General features: G+C 39.2%; 1 pseudogene; it reads right to left on the bottom strand.

Moving 5' to 3' along the window:
• Positions 1 to 345: 345 nt before the first annotated feature.
• Positions 346 to 4,942, bottom strand: LOC120105869 (annotated as a pseudogene).
• Between the last annotated feature and the right edge of the window lie 1,281 nt (positions 4,943 to 6,223).

Here is a 6,223-nt window from a genome sequence, read left to right as displayed (position 1 = left end):
TTTTTTGCACATATATGACTATTGGTATATAGAAAATACAGTAATCTCTCCCCCCAACTTAAATTCAACATTGTCCCCAATGTTTCAACATGAATGCATGAAATATGATTGTATGAAGGATAATAAGGCTGAAGGTTGGAATTTACCTAATAGAATGACCGCACACTGTTGTTGCTCACCAATTATCATAGCAATAGAAAATGAAAGAAAAATTATGTACAAACAGAACATCTCTAGCAGATATAGAGATCAATCCTGATAAACAGGATCTTCCAGATTGGTCGATTCAACCTCTGGGGTAAAGTTATCCAAAAATAACTTCAAACGTTGGCCATTTACTTTAAAAATATTACCGGTGTTTGGATTCTTTATCTCAACGGTTCCATACGGATAAACAGTTTTAACTATAAACGGGCCGGTCCACCTAGATCTCAATTTTCCTGAAAATAAATGAAGTCTTGAATTATACAATAGAACTTTCTGGGAAGGCTCAAATGTTTTCCTTATAATATTCTATCATGAAAGACTTTCATTTTGTTCTTATAAATTCGAGCATTCTCATATGCTTCATTCCTAATTTCCTCTAGTTCATTAAGTTGAAGTTTGCATAGTGAACTAGCCTTATCCATGTCAAAATTAAATCTCTTAATAGCCCAGTAGGCCCTATGCTCCAATTCCACAGGTAAGTGACACGGTTTGCCAAAAATAAGACCGTACGGAGACATACCAATCGGGCCTTTAAAAGCAGTACGATAAGCCCAAAGTGCATCAGTTAAACGCAAAGACTAGTCTTTGCGATTTGGGTTAACCGTTTTTTCCAGAATATTCTTAATTGATCGATTGGATACTTCAACTTGTCCACTTGTTTGTGGATGATAAGGGGTGACAATTTTATGGGTGATCCCATATTTTCGCATTAAAGCCTCAAAAGGCTTATTACAGAAGTGTGAACCCCCATCACTGATGATGGCTCGAGGCGTTCCAAATCTAGAAAGAATGTTTTTTTTAAAAAATTTTAAAACAGTTTTATGGTCATTATGTTTGCAAGAAATTGCCTCAATCCATTTGGAGACATAATCTACAGCTACTAAGATGTACAAATTTCCGAATAAAGGAGGAAATGGACCCATAAAATCTATTCCCCAACAATCAAATATTTCGATAATTAAAATTGGGTTGAGGGGCATCATATTCCTACGAGTTATCCCACCTAACTTTTGACAATGCTCGCAAGCTTTGCAAAAGTTATGGGAATCTTTGAACAAGGTGGGCCAATAAAAACCGCACTGTAAAATTTTTGCAGCCGTTTTCTTAGTAGAGAAATGACCACCGCAAGCTTTAGAATGACAAAAGGAAATGACACTAATAAATTCGTCATTAGGTACACATCTCCTAATAATTTGGTCTGGGCAGTATTTGAAAAGATAAGGGTCATCCCAGAAGAAATTTTTTATTTCGGTCAAAAATTTTCTTTTGTCCTGTTTATTCCAATGACTTGGTAGTTCACCTGTGACTAAAAAAATTTGCAATGTCTGCAAACTAGGGTGAAGATTGATCTCAAACAGTTGCTCATCAGGGAAAGTGTCTTTTATGGGTGAATTGTCTAAGGAATCTGGAAGAGTGAGACGGGACAAGTGATCAGCTACTACGTTCTCTACCCCCTTTTTATCTCTTATTTCTAGAAAAAATTCTTGGAGCAGAAGGATCCACCTAAGCAAACGCGCTTTAGCATCCTTTTTTGAAAGAAGGTACTTAAGGGCAGCATGATCAGTGTAGATAATGATTTTGGATCCAATCAAGTAAGACCTAAATTTGTCTAGTGCAAATACTACGGCAAGTAGTTTCTTTTCCGTAGTGGTGTAATTCTTTTATGCACTATTTAAAGTCTTACTTGCATAGTAGATAACATAAGGCTTCTTTTCTTTTCTTTGCCCTAAAACTACCCCAACTGCATATTCACTAGCATCACACATAATTTCAAAAGGAAGAGACCAGTTAGGTGGTTGCATGATGGGAGCAGAGGTCAGCAAGCTTTTAAGTTTATCAAAAGCTCTTTGACATTCTTCAGACCACACAAATTGGGTTTCCTTTTGAAGGAGATTACATAAAGGTTTAGATATTGAGCTAAAATCTTTAATGAATCTCCTATAAAATCCTGCATGACCCAAAAATGAGCGTATATCTTTGATAGTTTTTGGGTTGGGTAAGTTAGCAATTAAGTCAATTTTAGCTTTGTCTACTTCAATTCCTTCAGATGAAATGACATGCCCAAGAACAATTCCCCTAGTTACCATGAAATGGCACTTCTCCCAGTTTAAGATTAGATTCTTCTCCTCACACCGAATTAAGACTAGCCTTAAATGGTCTACACAGTTTTCAAAAGAGGAGCCGAAAACAGAGAAATCATCCATGAATACTTCCAAAAAGCGCTCAACCATGTCAGAAAAAATACTGAGCATGCATCTTTGGAAGGTTGCAGGAGCATTACACAATCCAAATGGCATTCTCTTGTAAGCAAAAGTGCCAAAAGGACATGTAAACGTGGTCTTTTCTTGATCTTCAGGATCAATTGCAATTTGGTTGTATCCTGAATAGCCATCTAGGAAGCAATAAAATTTGTGGCCTGCCAACCTTTCTAAGATTTGATCAATAAAAGGTAGAGGAAAATGATCCTTCCTAGTGACAGAATTAAGTTTTCTATAGTCAATGCATACACGCCAACTAGTGGGACCCTAGTTGGAACTAATTAATTGTTCGTATTTTTGACTACAGTAACACCAGATTTTTTTGGGACTACTTGGGTTGGACTTACCCATTTACTATCTGAAATTGGGTAGATCATACCCGCATCCAGAAGTTTCAGAACTTCTGCCCTAACCACAGCCTTCATGTTTGGGTTTAATCGACGTTGAGGTTGACGAGAAGGTTTGGCATCAGCTTCTAGGTAGATTCTATGAGTGCAAATTGAGGGACTAATTTCCTTGATATCAGCAATTGTCCACCCTATTGCTCCCTTATGTTCCTTGAGAATTTCTAACAATTTTAATTCCTGATTTTGTTCGAGTTGGGATGATATGATCACAGGAAAGGTCTCTTCTTGACCAAGGTATGCATACTTTAGCTCAGTTGGTAAAGGTTTTAGCTCAAGTTTGGGTGCTTGAACACTAGATGGTAGAGGACTATTGTTGCGTGTGGGCAATTCTTCAAAACGAGATTTCCACCTATCTGTATCCAACAAAGGAGCTGAATCTAATATAGCACTGATTTCTCTAAAGTTTTGGTTGATATCTGTATTTTCGAAATGAGTTAGGCATGTTTCTAAAGGATCAGAAGAAAGAGATGGGACAAGAGCATCTTCTACAATAGAGTCGATCAGATTAACTCCATGAATTTCATCATTTTCGTTATCATTATCGGGTTGTTTACAAATGTTAAATATATTAAAATCTATAGTCATATTTCCGAATGACATTTTCATTATTTCATTTCGACAGTTGATCAAAGCATTGGAAGTAGCTAGAAATGGGCGGCCTAGAATGATAGGTATTGGAGTGGTACAGTTCATGACAGGCTGGGTATCTAATACTATGAAGTCGACTGAAAAGTAGAATTTATTAATTTGGACAAGTACATCCTCGACTACTCCTCTTGGTATCTTTATAGATCGATCGGCAAGTTGGAGAGTAACCTTGGTGGGTTTTAGTTCACCAAGTCCTAATTGTTCATAAACTGAATAGGGCAGTAAGTTAACACTTGCACCTAAATCCAGAAGGGCTCGTTGTATCCTGAAGTTTCCTATGATGCAAGATATGGTAGGACAACCAGGATCTTTATATTTAGGTGGGGTGTTGTGTTTGAGAATAGCACTCACCTGTTCAGTTAGAAAAGCTTTCTTTTGTACGTAAAGCTTTCGCTTTATGGTACAAAGATCTTTTAAAAATTTTGCATAAGATGGAATCTGCTTAATGGCATCTAATAGAGGAATGTTAATCTTTACTTGTTTAAAGATATCCAAAATTTCTTGATCAGGTACTCTTTTTTTAGCCGCAAGTAAGCGCTGAGGGAATGGAGCAACTATTTTATGATGAGGTATTGAATCATCTTGTTCAGTATTATTTTCATTCCTTTTCTCAATGGATTTTTCAAGTCTGTCATCCTTCGTTGGAATTTCTTTGTTAATTATTTTTCCGCTACGGAGGGTCGTAACAGACTTAACTTGTTCAAATTTAGGTTGGGATGAACTTGCTTCATGGACCTCATGTTGACCCTTTGGGTTAGATTGAGGTTGGGCTGGAAATGTTCCTTTTTCCCTAACATTGAGTTGAGCCTCAATTCTACCTACAGAATTTTTAAGTTCTTGAAGTGACTGCATGGTATTCTGATTTATCTGGGTCTGCCCTTGCATGAATCCCTACAAAGTATCCTCAAGAGATCTCTTATGGGGTGGCACATAGGGTATGGAATTCCCTTGAGATTCATTGGCAGTGGGTCCATGTCTCCAACTAAAGTTAGGATGGTTTCGCCAGTTAGGATTATATGTTTCAGGAAATGGTCTCTTATAAGCATTTGTGAAATTCGCTTGATCATGCAACACTTCTTGGAAGGCGGGGATTGTAGGACAATCCTTGGTTAAGTGTGCATTACTCTCACAGATTTCACAAATACTTTCATCTATAGTAGGTGCCTTTCCTGTATTGGCTCTGCTTAATTCAATGGCTTCAACCTTCCTAGTTAGATTAGCAATCTTTAAATTTACATCATTTTCTTCTTTAACATGATACATTCCTCCTTTAGTATTAGTCGATTTTTGAGGTTTCTCATTCTTATCTATTGTATCCCAGGCCTGTGCATTTTCTGCCAACAGATCAAAATAGTCCCAGGCTTCCTCTGGTTCCTTATTCATAAATTCACCATTACACATCATTTTTACAAATTGTCTCATATTGGAGGTCAAACCTGTAGAGTGATTGATTATAACCCTATTTGATTTTGATGAGCTCAAAGCATTTGAGTATATCTTATGTTTACTAATGAATTCAATCTAGTGTTACAGTAAAATTCTTGTAAATTTATGGTTAAGTGTCTCTAGATTTGGTTCAAGACATTTTGGATAAGTTAAGAAGTCAATTTGAACCAAAGTCTGAGACTCGAGTCGACTCCGGGATATTACGAGTCGACTCCAAGCGTATCAGAAGCACTGGCACAGGCTCGAGTCGACTTCTGTACCTTAAGAGTCGACTCCGACTGAGAACAGACAGACAGACAGAAAGATCCAACTCAAAATCTGTCAACGAGTCGACTCCTGAAGAGCGCGAGTCGACTCCGATGCTTGCCGAGTCGACTCCAGAGTAGTATGAGTCGACTCCAGGGAGTTACAGACAGAAAGACAGAGAAGTTATTTTGGACTCTGAGAGCCGAGTCGACTCTTGAGGAACTCGAGTCGACTCCGATATTTGGCTAGTCGACTCCTAAGAAAGCGAGAGTCGACTCCCAGTGTAATACAAGGCAAAAGTCAGAGAGCAACTTTCGGACACTGAGAGCCGAATCGACTCCCGCAAAGCCCGAGTCGACTCTAAGACAGCGCGACCCCAAAAAGACAGAAGACAGTATTTTCGTCTCTGAGAGGCGAGTCGACTCCAAGACAGTTCGAGTCGACTCCAAGGCAGCGCTACCCCAAAAAGACAGAAGACTGTTTTTCGGATACTGAGAGTCGAGTCGACTCCGAAACAGTCCGAGTCGACTCCAAGACGGCACGAGCCAAAAGACAGAAGATCGGGAGTTCGGACTCTGAGCGCCGAGTCGACTCCCAGAATTTCCGAGTCGACTCGAGTGAGCAAAGTTGAAGAATACCTCTATGGATTCCTTGGAATGAGTCGACTCCAAAAGTGCCAGGTCAGCTCCAGACTTTGGGGAGTCGACTCCGGATTAAGTCGAGTCGACTTCCAGTCGAGAAGAGCACTTTAATTCAAATCCGGAACAGTTGCCGAGCCGACTCCAGAAAAGCATGAGTCGACTCCTGCTGCAGCCGAGTCGACTCCAGATCGCGCGAGTCGGCTCCGATCCCAACAGAAACATTGTCAGGATGTGCAGAATGTGCAGAACGGCTAGAAGATTGTGTCTAACGGCTAGTTTCCGTGGGGAATGGCTTAAATAGTCACAGAGAACTGTAGCAAGGCAGTAAAGTCATATTCCTTTCAAAGAAAACACAAAATCTTCATCTGCC

This window comes from Phoenix dactylifera, unplaced genomic scaffold (genome assembly GCF_009389715.1).
Source record: "Phoenix dactylifera cultivar Barhee BC4 unplaced genomic scaffold, palm_55x_up_171113_PBpolish2nd_filt_p 000386F, whole genome shotgun sequence".
NCBI classification, from domain to species: domain Eukaryota; kingdom Viridiplantae; phylum Streptophyta; class Magnoliopsida; order Arecales; family Arecaceae; genus Phoenix; species Phoenix dactylifera.
The sequence above is the reverse complement of the archived record's forward strand: the minus strand, read 5'-3'. Positions and strand labels throughout refer to the sequence as shown.